This window comes from Coenobita brevimanus, chromosome 70 (assembly GCF_032717465.1).
Source record: "Coenobita brevimanus isolate Jiangsu-jjx chromosome 70, ASM3271746v2, whole genome shotgun sequence".
NCBI lineage: Eukaryota > Metazoa > Arthropoda > Malacostraca > Decapoda > Coenobitidae > Coenobita > Coenobita brevimanus.
The window spans coordinates 16,453,312-16,467,523 of NC_137023.1; positions in this window are offsets into that span (position 1 = coordinate 16,453,312).

The following is a 14,212-nucleotide window of genomic DNA, read 5'->3' on the forward strand; positions in this document are numbered from 1 at the left end:
GCAATGGAACATGCTACGAGATGGAGTTTGTACCACCACCTTCCACCATAGACATGATAAGCTCTCAATGTACTTCAGGATGGATGACAAGATTTGTTACTGCTATGATGTATCGTTAATGCAATACCTTTGTAAGTCTCGTTCTTATCAAAAAGGAAAATGGAGGTTGTTCATAGATTCTGGGAAGAATGCACTGAAGGCAGTCGTTCTCCATAAAGGAAAATTAATGAGCTTCCTTCTGTTCCAATTGTGCATGTCCATGGAATGAATGAAAGTTATAAAACTATGGATACACTCTTGACAGCTACTGGCTGCAAAACATATCACTGGAGCATCTGTGGGGACCTGAAAGTGATCTGCTTGCTTCTAGGATTTAGCAAGGTTACATAAAGCACATATGTTTTCTCTGTTCATGGGATAGCAGAGCAGACACTAAACATTGCACACAAAAGGAATGCTCAGTGTGACCGAAAAATATGACTGGTAGGTCTTATCAAACCTCTTGTTGACCCTGAGAAGGTATTCTTGCCCCCAATTCATTTGAAACTTTGATGAAGAACTTTGTGAAGGCCATGGATCAAGATGGTGCTGGTTCTACTGCTTGCTAACGAAGTTACAAGGCAATGTATCTGAGGCCAAAGTAAAGGCAGTTTTTTTTTCAATAGTCCCTCAAATTCATCTTATACTCAACGATCAGGATTTTGTAAAGAGCTTATCTGAGCTGGAAAGGGCTACTTGGGAGAGCTTCATGGTTCTTACAAAGAATTACCTAAGAAATTTTCGAGCATTGAATTATGAGCTTGTGGACAGGATGTTGATGAGTTATCATGCACTCGGTGCTCGAATGTTGCTCAAGATAAATTCCTTCTGTTCCCATTTGGACTTCTTTATTCTTGGCAATGTCAGTGATGAATGTGGCGAAAGGTTTCACCACGAAAATGTCATAATGGAGAGACGATATCATGGCCGATTCAGTCCAAGCATGATGAGCGACTATTGTTGGACTTTACAGCGTGAGAGTAATAGCTCCTACACACGCAAAATGCAGAGGCACTTCTAATGTGCAAAGGTCGTTAATAATGGTTTGTATATGTATTGGTCTGTGCCTAATATATGATATAAATTAAAGAATAAGTATTTTATTGTTTGTAACAATATATTGATTTATTGACACTTATTTGACGAAATTGCATGTTTCAAGGAGTTTTCCCTCACTTATGGTGTAGTTCGTCAAGATTACGTGATAACCAAATTTTAGGGTCAATTTAGAAATTGAGGGTAACATAGTTAGAAACAGGTGAGAATAAATCAGAAACATTTTGGCTGCTGATCAGTGAGTATAATTCACCCTGGAACTTAGTAATACTAAACCCGGCTCTTGCTGTCGCCTTTGCTAGCTTGTGGGGCCGGTTTTATTATAAATAAATATGAAATAACTGGCTGAACTACCAGTCGTGATTAAGAAAGTTGCAACAAAATGAATGCTTACGTTACAAAGAAATTTAAAGCAAATAGATTCGCTCACTCACGCACTCAACCTACCCAAACTCTGTTAGTTTTAGAAAACAGAAAGAAAATACTAGCAAGTGGGGAGATGTGGAGTCAGAGAAATGCGAGGAGCCTGGGTGATCTATTGATCACTGCTGCGTCGCTACTGTCCTGCCCTACGTTCGTCTCTCGGTGCCAGTCTCAGACTCGGTGGAGAGATGTGAAGTCACAGAACTGCAAGAAAACTATATGACTTGCTGCTAAGACTTCGCAAAGACACGAGGCGTGGTCTCTGCTTACTGCTGATCACTGCTGCCTTGCACTGCTGTAGGAACACGTCCTTCTCTCTGGGCTGCCGACCTCTAACTGGCTCTGTTCTCACGAGCTCCAGGTCATGATCGTGGGAAGAGGGCGAACCTTCCTCTCCCGGCGGTTACAGGGACGGAGCGAATGGTATATACATACTAATTTTGCTCAGTGATACGCTAATGTCTATACGTAAAGACAAACACTCCCGAAACAATAATAGAAATTTCGAAAATTTGTTCCAGTTGGGGTGCAAACGCAGGACAGTCAATACCGAGTGAAGTTCCCTGGGATTTCCACTCGCAGGACAGTCAATACCGAGTGAAGTTCCCTGGGATTTCCACTAGCGTTCGTGGACTCCCATAATAATACAATTTCGCGAGTTAGTGGCAATGTATATACCGTATGTATATTTAGGCAAGTATATAAATATTCACATATATGTATACAGATTATGTATGCATGTATATGTATGCACGTACATGTAATGATGTATACAGTATGTATGACCATATATGTACGGACATAGGTGCGCATATATATATATATATATATATATATATATATATATATATATATATATATATGAAGCCTCTGTGGTAGAGCTGAAAAATGTGCGTTTTCGTACACTGGAGAACGAGGGTTCGTGCCACGCCAGGTTAATAAACTTTGTGAGCGTTCTTCCGACCACGTACTGCTTTGGTGGACATAAGGGGTGCTGTGGCTGAAGCAGTCTCACATACTATAAATAATTATGCTTGCACCCTGTTGGCTTGCGTGGGCCGATTACTCTTGTTTCACAGACTACACACACATCCAAAGCCACCCCAACACTAAAATCACACTTACAAGCACTTATCACCCTACATAAAATCTCTACCAGACAGCCTAAGCAACTTGGTAGATACATAGGCTGAATCATCCCCTTTTCGGTCAGGATAGGCCGGTCCTTCAGTGGACACTTAAACGGTTGATGATATATATATATATATATATATATATATATATATATATATATATATATATATATAACATAACATAGCTACAGGCTGTCCATCAGAGTTTCATGTAATTTTAAGACTCTACTAACTTTCCATGACAGTTTTTCTATATTATCACCGTCTTCTAACGTTAATATCATACAGCAATTCACTATTCAATTTGCAGACATGGCAATCTTTGGTCAAGTTAAACAGGCAATAGTACATAAGTAAACATTGGAAACACACACACACACACACACACACACACACACACACACACACACACTGTGGTAGCGTACTCGCTTGCCATCTGGTAGACGGGAGTTCGCGCCTCGCTCAGGTTGCGAAAAGTTTCACTGACGAAGTGGGTGGTTACTGTCCCCCTTGAGCAAGGGGACGGGTGTGTGCGTGTGTCAAGGTCACAGCCTTGCCCTTAGATTCGACTATATGAGCTCTCAGCTTCCTTCCGGGAGGGTAAAAAGCTGACGATCACGACCATCAAGTGATCCGGACCGACCCAGTGAATTACACACACATCTTTCTCTCAGTCTTTGAATTCAGGGTTTTAAATGTAATATGTCCAAACATTTTATAGTAAATTATTGTATTTTTATTTAGGCACTCATTTATGTTAACCCGTTATAGTCACATAAAAGCTCTTTCTTAAGATCCAGTTGTCCAGCTACCACAAACCAACAGAGCGCTGGTCTCCAACAGTCCTCAAATGTTATTATGTGGACCCTATCTGATTCATATCTAGTTTTCAGATATTAGTATTTATGCTGATATAATGCGTCGCTGGGGCCATTTAGAAGGACTCTAAACATAGATTCAGGTGTCGAAACTGTTTCTTACAACAGACAGGTTCATACACGCGTTCCCACATAGCCCAGTCCACTTTAACGCGATCTCCAAAGATTGCTACTTATTGATTCGTTATTTCAGCATGAAAAGAATGAATAAGACTATTCAAGTGTCAGTTACGAAATTGGGAGAGTCGTTGATATGATGCAAAGCGGTAGTATTTGCGAGACAAGCAAGTGGTGGACGAAACAATTCAGGAGCGAGGATGGAAAGAAGTGAAGGGTAATGGGATAACGCAAAAGAATGGAGAGCGAACAAGATATGAAAGAAATGCACAAAGAGGGAATGAAAATTTGGATGTGAGGGAAACTTTGAATAGAATCGCAACATATGACAGTATCTCATGACTTTTGATGTTAATACATTTTTGGATTCTAATTTCATATTTGTTTAATACGCCCACTATTATCAGACTTCTCCTCTACGCTGACGTCTCATCTGTAAAGCTACATCTTGTAAACTTGGAAACGCCATCTCTATAGTAAAAGGCTATGTAATTCCGCCACGTGAAGATAACTACCTATCTAAAGACTCTGACGTTAAGATCAAACGCGACATTTCCTTCCAAATGGTAATTCATAGTCCACGCCAGAATGCTGGGAAATTTGAGAGCATGATCTCTGTTTTAAATCACAACTCTCACCCTCAATCCCCTTTCTCTATCCAATATCTCTCCAATCTGCCCTTTCCCGTCATTGCACCGTCACCCTGCACACCTCGCTCTTTACCACTTACACCTGTTATACTCTGCCCTGACTTGCTGCGCAGAAGGAAGCAGTAAATATCAAAAGGGTATTAATCAGGGTTCAACATAATGCTTGTCTTGGGCATTACCTAAATAGCTTAAATTATTTGCAGTTGGAATCGTCAGTCTCTGGATAATCTCATTTAAACACACACACACACACACACACACACACACACACACACACACACACACACACATTTAGAGGTATGAACTCAGTTTTTATGTGCTAACGAATGACATTACCTCCCCAAGAAAAAAACAAGCAGTTCCAATGCATTTTAATTACCTGAATTACATGCAAACTAAGGCCGTCTGTCCACTACCTTAGTCACCTGGAAGCCACACATCCACCTACCCACCATACTCACCTTCTCACGCCCTCCACACACCCAGTCACCCACTTTCCAAACCCAACCATCAATCCAACCACCCAACCCAACCTGCCCACCCCCCAAACCCCAAATACAATGACGCACCTTCAGTAGGTTCTATCGTCGCCTCTATACTTATCCCTCTATTCTGTATCAGTGTCTCTTCCCTTTCATGGAGAACTGTACTTTGCACCTACTTTTACATTAATTTTTTTTTTTCTCTATCACAGCACTGTTTTTAATTTGTCGAGCTATTTCAGTCTCTCTCGCTTCACAAACTTATGACAAAGGTATTCAACTTCTTCTTCAACATCTATCGCTTTATTGTTGTCTGCATCCATTTAATTATTCTTCCTACACTGCAGTGCATCAGTTGAATAGAAGTGATGAAAAATGACCAATATGCCATTTAACCCAGTAACTTAAGTTGGTGAAAATTTCATTTCCTTATGGCAGGCTACTTATCAAATTCGCTAGGATGTCTGCTCAGGCTTTGAGGTAGATATAAATATTCCCACTTTTGCTCTAATGCCTGGGGCGCCAACCTGCTACAATGTTACAAACCACTCTGCTGCACAGCGTACATTTACGTTGTATAACTTGGTTCGCGTTGTGCTACACACAGTGTATTTCGTGCACCTGATGTGTATTGCCTGAAAATGTACTCATGTGTTCTTGATACAGCAAACGTAACTGCACTCCCCTTCCTCCACTTTTTTTTTTTTTTTTTTAATCAGCTCCACTTTCTTTTTGAATTACCATTATTATTTATCTTTTCTTTTTTTTACAGAATATGGAAGGACAAAAATACATGTTCGAATCACTGCACACTTAGTTGTATATAACTTTCTTTTTTGAGTTTCAGTGTGCAATCTTTTGAGCCGCGGAGGTATATTAAGATCAAAGTTACAAGCCGGTCTTAATCAAATTAGCAGACCCAGACCGCCAGGCAGCTCCAGTCCTTATATCGCGCCTTCCCTGTTTTCCTTCAATTCTACCCAGAGCCACTCGACCGATGGTTCTGAATTTAATCACAAACTTGCGTAGGTCTGGTGCTGGAGCGAGTGTGTTTCCTGATCGCTGGACCAGCCAGACAGTTCAACTGAATTAGGGAACTTCTACCTAAACTACAGCACGCGCATGGGGAACTTACTGTAAATTATTCAGATGTGTGATACGAGTACACAGGAGAGGACAACACCAGTAATTCAATTTACCTTCAGGTATGAGACACATCTAGAAACACTGATTGCAGATTTGATTTTATAAATATAACTCCAGTGTAATAGTTTTCTATCTATCTATCTATTGCCAGACGCCTCAATCCCGTTTGGGGTGGCCACAAACAAATCGCCTCCAAGTCGCCCTGTCCCCCGCCATTTCACTACCCTGCTCCCAACTCACACCCCCCTCTCTCATATACCTCTCCACCCCATCCCTCCATCTCATCCTCGGTCTCCCCCTCCCTCTTCCACCCTCCACCTCACTCACATACACTCTCTTCGTCAGTCTTTCACCCTCCATCCTCTCCACATGGCCAAACCACCTAATGACAAAATAATAATAATAATAATGCAATCTGATGCCACATTATTCAAAGGATGCTCTTTGAATAATTTACTGAAAATTGCATTATTTTTCAATAAGTATTCCTGTTACCATCCAAGTATCCATCAGTCCTTTGTTCACAGGTCAGGAATTCAAGGGCCCAAGGTATGCTAGTCAGTCCAGATACTTCGAGACCAGTCGCTCTTCCCGAGTAGTCTATGTAAGCAATAAATATCAATCACTTCTTAAACTTGACCTTTACTAGCCACGTCTGTTTCAGCTCTGCAGCCCTTCAGACCAGCACCTGTCCACTTCTTGGTTATATTTTTATTGAATGGAGAGTCACCGGAGTACAGCATCACATTCAGTGAGTGAAGATTGTGTACCTGCACCTCCCGCAATTACACTTGAACAAACAAAACCACATGTTCCTACATCAGTCTTATCATTCTGCAAACACAGCCACATCATTCCGTTACTTCAGTCCCATCGCTCTTCTACTTTAATCAAATCATTCTGCTACTACCAGCCCATTGGTCTGCTACTGCAGTCTAATATTCTGCTATCACAGTCCCCTCATTCTGCCGCCACAGACCCATCTTTCTTCTATCTTCGACATATAACTTTGCTAAGACAACCCCATAATTCTGTTAATGAATTCCATCGTTCTGCTACCACAACCGCATTATGCAACCGCAGTTCCACCATTCTGCTGCCACAGCCCTAGAGTCGTGCCACCACATCCCCATGTTTGTGATACCACATCCCCAATATCCTACTAAAGCATGTGTCATCTTGCCAATGTTACAATGGTCAGTGTGTTTCCCTGACGTTTTACTTGACTACGAATAACATCTTTGAAGGAAAGTGACTTCTCTCTCTCTCTCTCTCTGTATCTATCACATATATATATATATATATATATATATATATATATATATATATATATATATATATATATATATATATATATATATATTGTTACGGAACAGAGAAAGATAACGTACACTTTAAGTGAGAATGCTAAAAATCACCACTGTCCCGTAAAGTTCCAGGTTCAAAACAAAAGAGTTAGGTAAAATTACAAGTTAAAGTTTAATGCTTAAATTAACAACAAAACATTCAGGACTCATAAGGATAATGTAATGGCAAATAAACAGGTTAAATATATGGTTAACTGCAATAACCTCTATTAACACGAAATTAGCAAGAGTAAATTTATCTAAGTCAGCCCTGTTAAAATGAGATACCCGATAATACTCAGTGAATGCCAGATAAATAATTACAGATACAAACTATTATCAAAAATGACTGACACAAAGAACCCCACATGAATTACAAAAACTTCATTAGGCCTACAAATTAAACTTATGCTATACAGTACAAGAAAAAATACAACAACAGTTATACTCAAATTACACACAGCTGCTAGATGGTTGGAGACTTCTTGAGCACTCACAATAATAATATCTGTACAGGGGAGGACAGAGATGTGAACAAAATGAGGAGCAGATCTAAGTGGCAATGATGCAGAGACTGAGCTCATTATATAGGGGCCAGCAGAGCCCGACACAACTTGTAATAAGGACGCGCAAATGAAGCGATGGGGACAAACGGTCGACAATCCCGCACTGAATAACAGAAAGGACGACTTACTCTACTATAACGGTAGAAGGGGGGGACTGAGGCAGAACACGCTCGTGATCAAACATGCGGCAACTGTGCGTTAAAATTACACAAAGGATGATGAAATCATAGGCTATGTAACAATATATATATATATATATATATATATATATATATATATATATATATATATATATATATATATATATAATATTTTTTTATATGTGAAGAAGAAGGAACAAAAGGCAACGAGCCCGCAAAACTGTTCCTTCCAAGAGAAAAACAAAATGCAAAAGAGAGCCAAATTCAAGATCCGATCATTTTGAGATGCCTGGACACACTGCGTTTGAAAGACCGGAGATCATAGGAAGTAGGAAATACAGACAAAGGGAGACAGTTCCAGAGTTGACCTGTTGCATAAATGAAGGAATGGGAGTAACGGTTAACTCTTGCATTAGAGAGTTGGACAGAAAAGGGATGACAATTTGTTGCTAGACGGGTGCTATGCGCCGGTCATAGAGATGGAGGGATGCATGCAGACAGTTCAGAGAAGCAGTGACCATTGAAGTAGCGATAGAAAAGAGATAAAGATGCAACAATGCGGCGAAAAGACAGAGGTTGCGGGAGCCAGTAAGAGGAGGAGAGTTGATGAGATGAAAAGCCTTTGACCCTACCCTATTGAGAAGATCTGTATGTGGGGATCCTCCCCACACATGAGAGTTGTACTCTAAACAGGGGCGAATAAAACCCGTGTATAAAGTCAACAGCTGTGCAGGGGTAAAGAAGGTACGAAGTAGTCTTAGTTCACCTAATCTCTTGGAAGCAGATTTTACAAGAGATGCAATATGATTTTTTCAAGATAAGTCCCGAGTGAATGAAACCCCAAGCATATTCAAGGATGATGCAGGATTGAGATAGATATTATTAAACATTAGAGGGTACTCCTGCAGAAGATTGTGTCGGGTTGATAGGTGTAAAAACTGAGTTTTGGATGCATTAAAAACAAGATTATTTTTACCCCTGTCAGGGATACGAGTCAAGTTAGACATTAGGTGTGCCATAGCCTCATCCATTTTTGCTGAAGTAACTGCTGAGATGGACGTTGTGGGAAACGAATGGAAAGGTGAAGGGTGGAATCATCAGCGTACGAGTGGATAGGGTTAGATGTACAGCTTAGAACGTCATTGATGAATAAAAGGAAGAGAGTTGGTGATAAGACAGAGGCCTGAGGAACACCACTGTTGATAGATCTAGGAGAAGGACGATGGCCGTCTACAACAGCGGTTATAGAACGACCAGTAATGAAGCTAGAGATGAAGGCATAGATTGAAGAACAGAAACCACAAGAGGGCAGCTTAGAAGTTAAAGATTTATGCCAGACTCGATCGAAAGCCTTTGAGATGTCAATTGCAATGGTAAAGCTTTCGCCAAAGTTCCAAAAGGAGGATGATCAGGAATCTGAAAGGTAGGTAAGAAGATCGCCAGTGGAGTGTCCCTGACGGAACCAATACTGACGATCAGAGAGAAAGTTGTGATAGGAAACATGCTTTAAAAATTTTCTATTAAGAATTGACTCGCAAACTCTTGAAACACAGGATGTTAATGCAACTGGACGATAGTTAGAGGGTTGGGAACGGTCACCCATCTTTGGGACTGGCTGAATGAGAGCAAACTTCCAGCGAGAAGGAAAGGTATAAGTTGACAAAGGCAAAAGAATTTGCCTAGGCAGGGTGTAAGCACTGAAGCACAGTTCTTGAGGACAACAGGAGGGACTCCATCAGGCCCATATGCCTTGTTAGTATTAAGGCCAGTGATGGCAAAAAATACATCTGCTGAAGAAATTTTATTGACAGCCATGAGGAAGTCGGAGGGGGGAAGTGATGGAAGAACAACACCGGAATTGTCTAAAGTGGAATTGGAGTAGAAAGTCTGAGCAAAGAGATCTGCTTTATCAGTAGAAGAAATAGCTACAGAGCCATCTAAATAGAAAAAAGGAGAGAAGGATGATGAGGTAAGGTTGTTAGAAAGGTTTTTGGCAAGGTGTCAGAAGATGCAGGAAGAATTCGAGTTGGAGTGTTGAGAGCACTATGTAGAGATGAAATTATTTTTAGCAGTGAGAAGAACAGACTTAGCATGATTCCGGGCAGAAACATAAACAAGCTGTGATTCAAGGGAGGGTTGGCTCTGGTACCTTTTATAGGCCCTCTCCTTGTTGTGGACAGCATTAGAATAAGCGTGATTAAACCAAGGCTTTCTTGCATTAGACAAAGGATATGAGAAAGGAATGTATGCTTCCATGCCTGAGAGAATACCCTCCGTAATGCGCAAGGCACACTCAGATGGCTCCCGGCCATGGAAGCAACAATCATTCCAGGGAAAATCAAAGAAGTGCTGTCTGAGGGCCATCCAATCTGCAGCTCTAAAGTGCCACAGACGACATTTCTTTGGAGGGTCCACAGGCCGTACCGAAGCAATAGGATAGGTTAAGGTAATGAGGTTGTGATTGGAGGAGCCCAACGGAGAGGAAAGATTAACGGTGTAAGCAGAAGGACTAGTTGTAAGGAAGAGGTCAAGTATGTTGGAACTTTATCCAAGGCAGTCAGGGATACGGGTAGGGTGCTGTACAAGCTGCTCTAGGTCATTAAGGGTAGAAAAGGTGTAGGCTTGTTCACCAGGTGGATCAGTGAAAGGAGAGGAGAGCCAAAGGTGGTGGTGAACATTGAAACCTCTTAGAATGGAGATTTCAGAGAAAGGAGAATGGATAGAATGTGTTCCATCGTAGAAGTAATAGTCAAAGAATTTTTGAAAGTAATTAGAATTAGCAGATAAGTAAACAGCGCAGAGCGCTATAACCCCGATATTAATGGTAATATAATGCGATTTATCTCAGCATCCGTTAGAGACACAATTTTTTTTTAATAGTTTATTCCATTTACTTGACCGCTATAACCTCAAAAATCAATGGTAATTGTGTAGTACATCCCAGTATCCGTTAGAGACAAAGATTTTTTTTTTCCTGAAAGTTATTCTATTTACTTGAGTGCTATAGTCACAAAATTATAGGTAATTCAATGCGTTTTAAAAGGGAAACCAATGACAGCGTTTTTATCTTTTTTTCTGTCGTTGTTGTTTCAGTTGCTACATCAACCCTAAAAATTTTAGAAATAGTACATTACAGAAAGTGTCTTCCTTTATGAATTGCTTACAAGTGTAACACTTTTATTTAAATGTACTGCATTTGAACCCATTTTTGAGCTATTTATGTTTACTCAGCATACCCCATTTAACCCCCCACCCCATCCCGACGTTTTCTGGGCAGTGGTACGCCCCAGTCCCGACACTTTTGGACCTTTTTTTTTTTTATGGCCTCAAACATCCTCTTTTGGTGAGAAACATCGAATTTTCATAGAGAAATCGCTCACCTGAGGTTTAAAATACTCGATCCAGGTAGGAGTACCTCCTTATCTTACAGGGTTTTCGATAAGGCTGGCTGCAAAGAAAATGAGTTCTATGGGAGGATAACTATTCCAAACCACTACTAAACGGTATTTATTTATTCATTTGGTACGAATTTGTATGTAGTATGAGAGTATATTGGTTTTCAAACGGTATTCTAGGCATTATAAGCATTGTTTCACTCACTAACTCATCACCATTCCTGACCTTTTTTTGCCACATTACCTGATCATCATTTCTGACTGTTTCTTCCTCTAATGCTATGTAAACTATGTCCTCCACATTGTCATCGATTGGGGAATCACTCTGGCCCTGAATGTCTTTATTGGCCAGGTCACTGGTAACAGGTGAATTGCCGAGACAACGGCGTGCAGGGGGGGGGAGAGGTTATGCGGTGTAAGGCATTGTCCCTGCTTGGCATCTTGTAGAGGAATAGAGGAAGGTGTCCCGTGTATACGTGCCAAAAATCACTTGCGAAAATTGAAAGTTGTGCAAATTAAGGACCTTGCAATGTTGCCGCGTTAATTTACGTCTCCGGGATATGAGTGCACATCATGTGAGGACGTGAATTCACGTCCCCGGGATGGGGCGCATTAAGATGGAGTCTATTCAACGATTCTCCTGCTGCTTTTTTTCTTTTTTCTGAGGAGCTTATATGAGACCTTGTGGTGAAAAAGGAAGGTGAGTATACATTTTTTTACGAGTCAGCAAGAAAACTTAGTTTAGGGATTAGGAAAAATAGTGAGGCAACTGACGTGTTAAGTGACAGGTTGAAAAGGCTGGGCGAATGAGACTGGGATGATGAGTACTAAGGCACTGCATTTAGGAAGATTGGAAGCAGAAGAGATAGGCAAGGTTGATAACTTAAAAATTAGGCTAGGTAAGGCTGATACCAAGCTAGATGACAGTGATGGCTTCCAGTTAGTCAAGGGAGGGTGCAAGGATAAGTTAAGTGGTAGTGTGGAAAACGATGGTCTGCACCTACCCCCTCCCTTCGGTCGGCCTCGTTTTCCCTACTACTCTCACGTGCTCTGCCCCTATGAATCCTCTTGTCTTACATACAACGCAGGTTGTTAGTTGTAGTTGCACGTCAGGGTGTTGACATTGAAAATGCATGCATTGTAGGCTGGGGGTTCTTCCCGGTGTTTTGCCTCCTACTCTGGGGATGGATTGCTTTGGGCAGTAGGTATGTGTAGTAGTGTGGTAGTACTGATCTGGCTTCATGACACCGTCGGTTGATGCTGTGATAGTGTTTCTTGAAGTTATTCCATTGTGATATGGTGATAGGCAGTTGAGCTTGAGCTTGATTCTTTGAGTCCATGGTAAATTAGCTCAAAATCCTAGCTATTGTTGATCATTTTGAGGTGAGTCCTGGTCAAATGATTGAACAAGTGCATTATGGAGGCTGTGAACTTGCTCCTGTGGAGAACTCTTGGGCTTTGCCCTTAACCTTAATCGTGTGTAGGTTCAAGGGAGCAGTTACAACCATCTTCAGTTTGCAGTAGAATGGTTGAATGTATGGGGAAGCTGTTTACACAGTCAGATGTGCAGCATACCACTGGTGCACAGAGTGCCAAAATGTATTCTCATATTTAAATTTCAAGTTCTATAATTTAGCAATTTAGGTTCTGTCCTCCAACCACCGGGAGTTGTTTCAGTTACACACGTCTGGCTCAAAAACTGTGCATCAGCGTGCAACAATTTTTGCACCATTGAATGGAGAACTGTATGTAAATGCCATTGACATGCATTTGACTGAGGAGACATGGTTTTGCACGATATTTGACTTCAAATTAATACTGTTTTTCAACCGCTGCTCAAAACGATGACTATCTGTTTCGATGCTGGACAACTCCTACTCAATGTGTTCTGTATAATCTAAAACCAATGAGGACAAATATTAGGGGTCAAAACATCCCTTAAGAACATCTCAATCAACATGAAATTGAAATGGGCCCATCTGCGACCCAGTTCCAATCATCCTGCCAAGTTTCATTGCAATTCTTTTTCTAGTTTTGGTTGTGCTACATGCACAGACACACGACTAGGATTTTAATACGTATATAAACAAGTGTTTTCTGGCCCTTCCAGGCCAGTGTGCATTTGCTCATGCTGAGAGCACGTTTGAAGCATGGCATTGCTGAACAAAAGCGATAGATTTGGGTTGATGTTTCTACTACACGGATTCAATTTCAATCATCTTGCAACTGCAATAGTATGACTGAATAAAGGTGGAATTTGTTTACACATACAAATGCTCAGCATAGCACCCGTGCCAATGATACCAAATTATATTGTTATGTTTAAATTTCTATCTAAATATCTATTGCCAGACACCATAATCCTGTAAGGGGTGGCCACAAACAAATCACCTCCATGTCGCCTTGTCCCCCTCCATTTCACTGCCCTTCCCCCAGCTCACTCCCCCTCCCGCTTTCATATACGTCTCCACTCATCCCTCCAACTCATCCTCGGCCTCCCCATCCCTTTCCCCCTCTCCACTTCATTCACATACAGTCTCCTCGTTAGTATCTCGCTCTCCATCCTCTTCACATGTCCAGACCACCTCAGTGTATTTTTCTTAACACTTTGTATCACATCCAAGTCCACATCACAATGCTCTTTCACTTCATCATTTGTTAGTCTGTCTCTCCATGTAACTCCACATACCCCTCTCAACTCATTTTCACTGTCTCTCTCTTGGATTATGTTGTCGAAATTATTTTCCCCAGAACGAGTATCTTGTTAGCAGTATTTGCGCTCATTTCCTTTTTAAAATAGCTGTTCCTGTTGAAAGCAGAGGAAAATCCCAGAGGATGTTG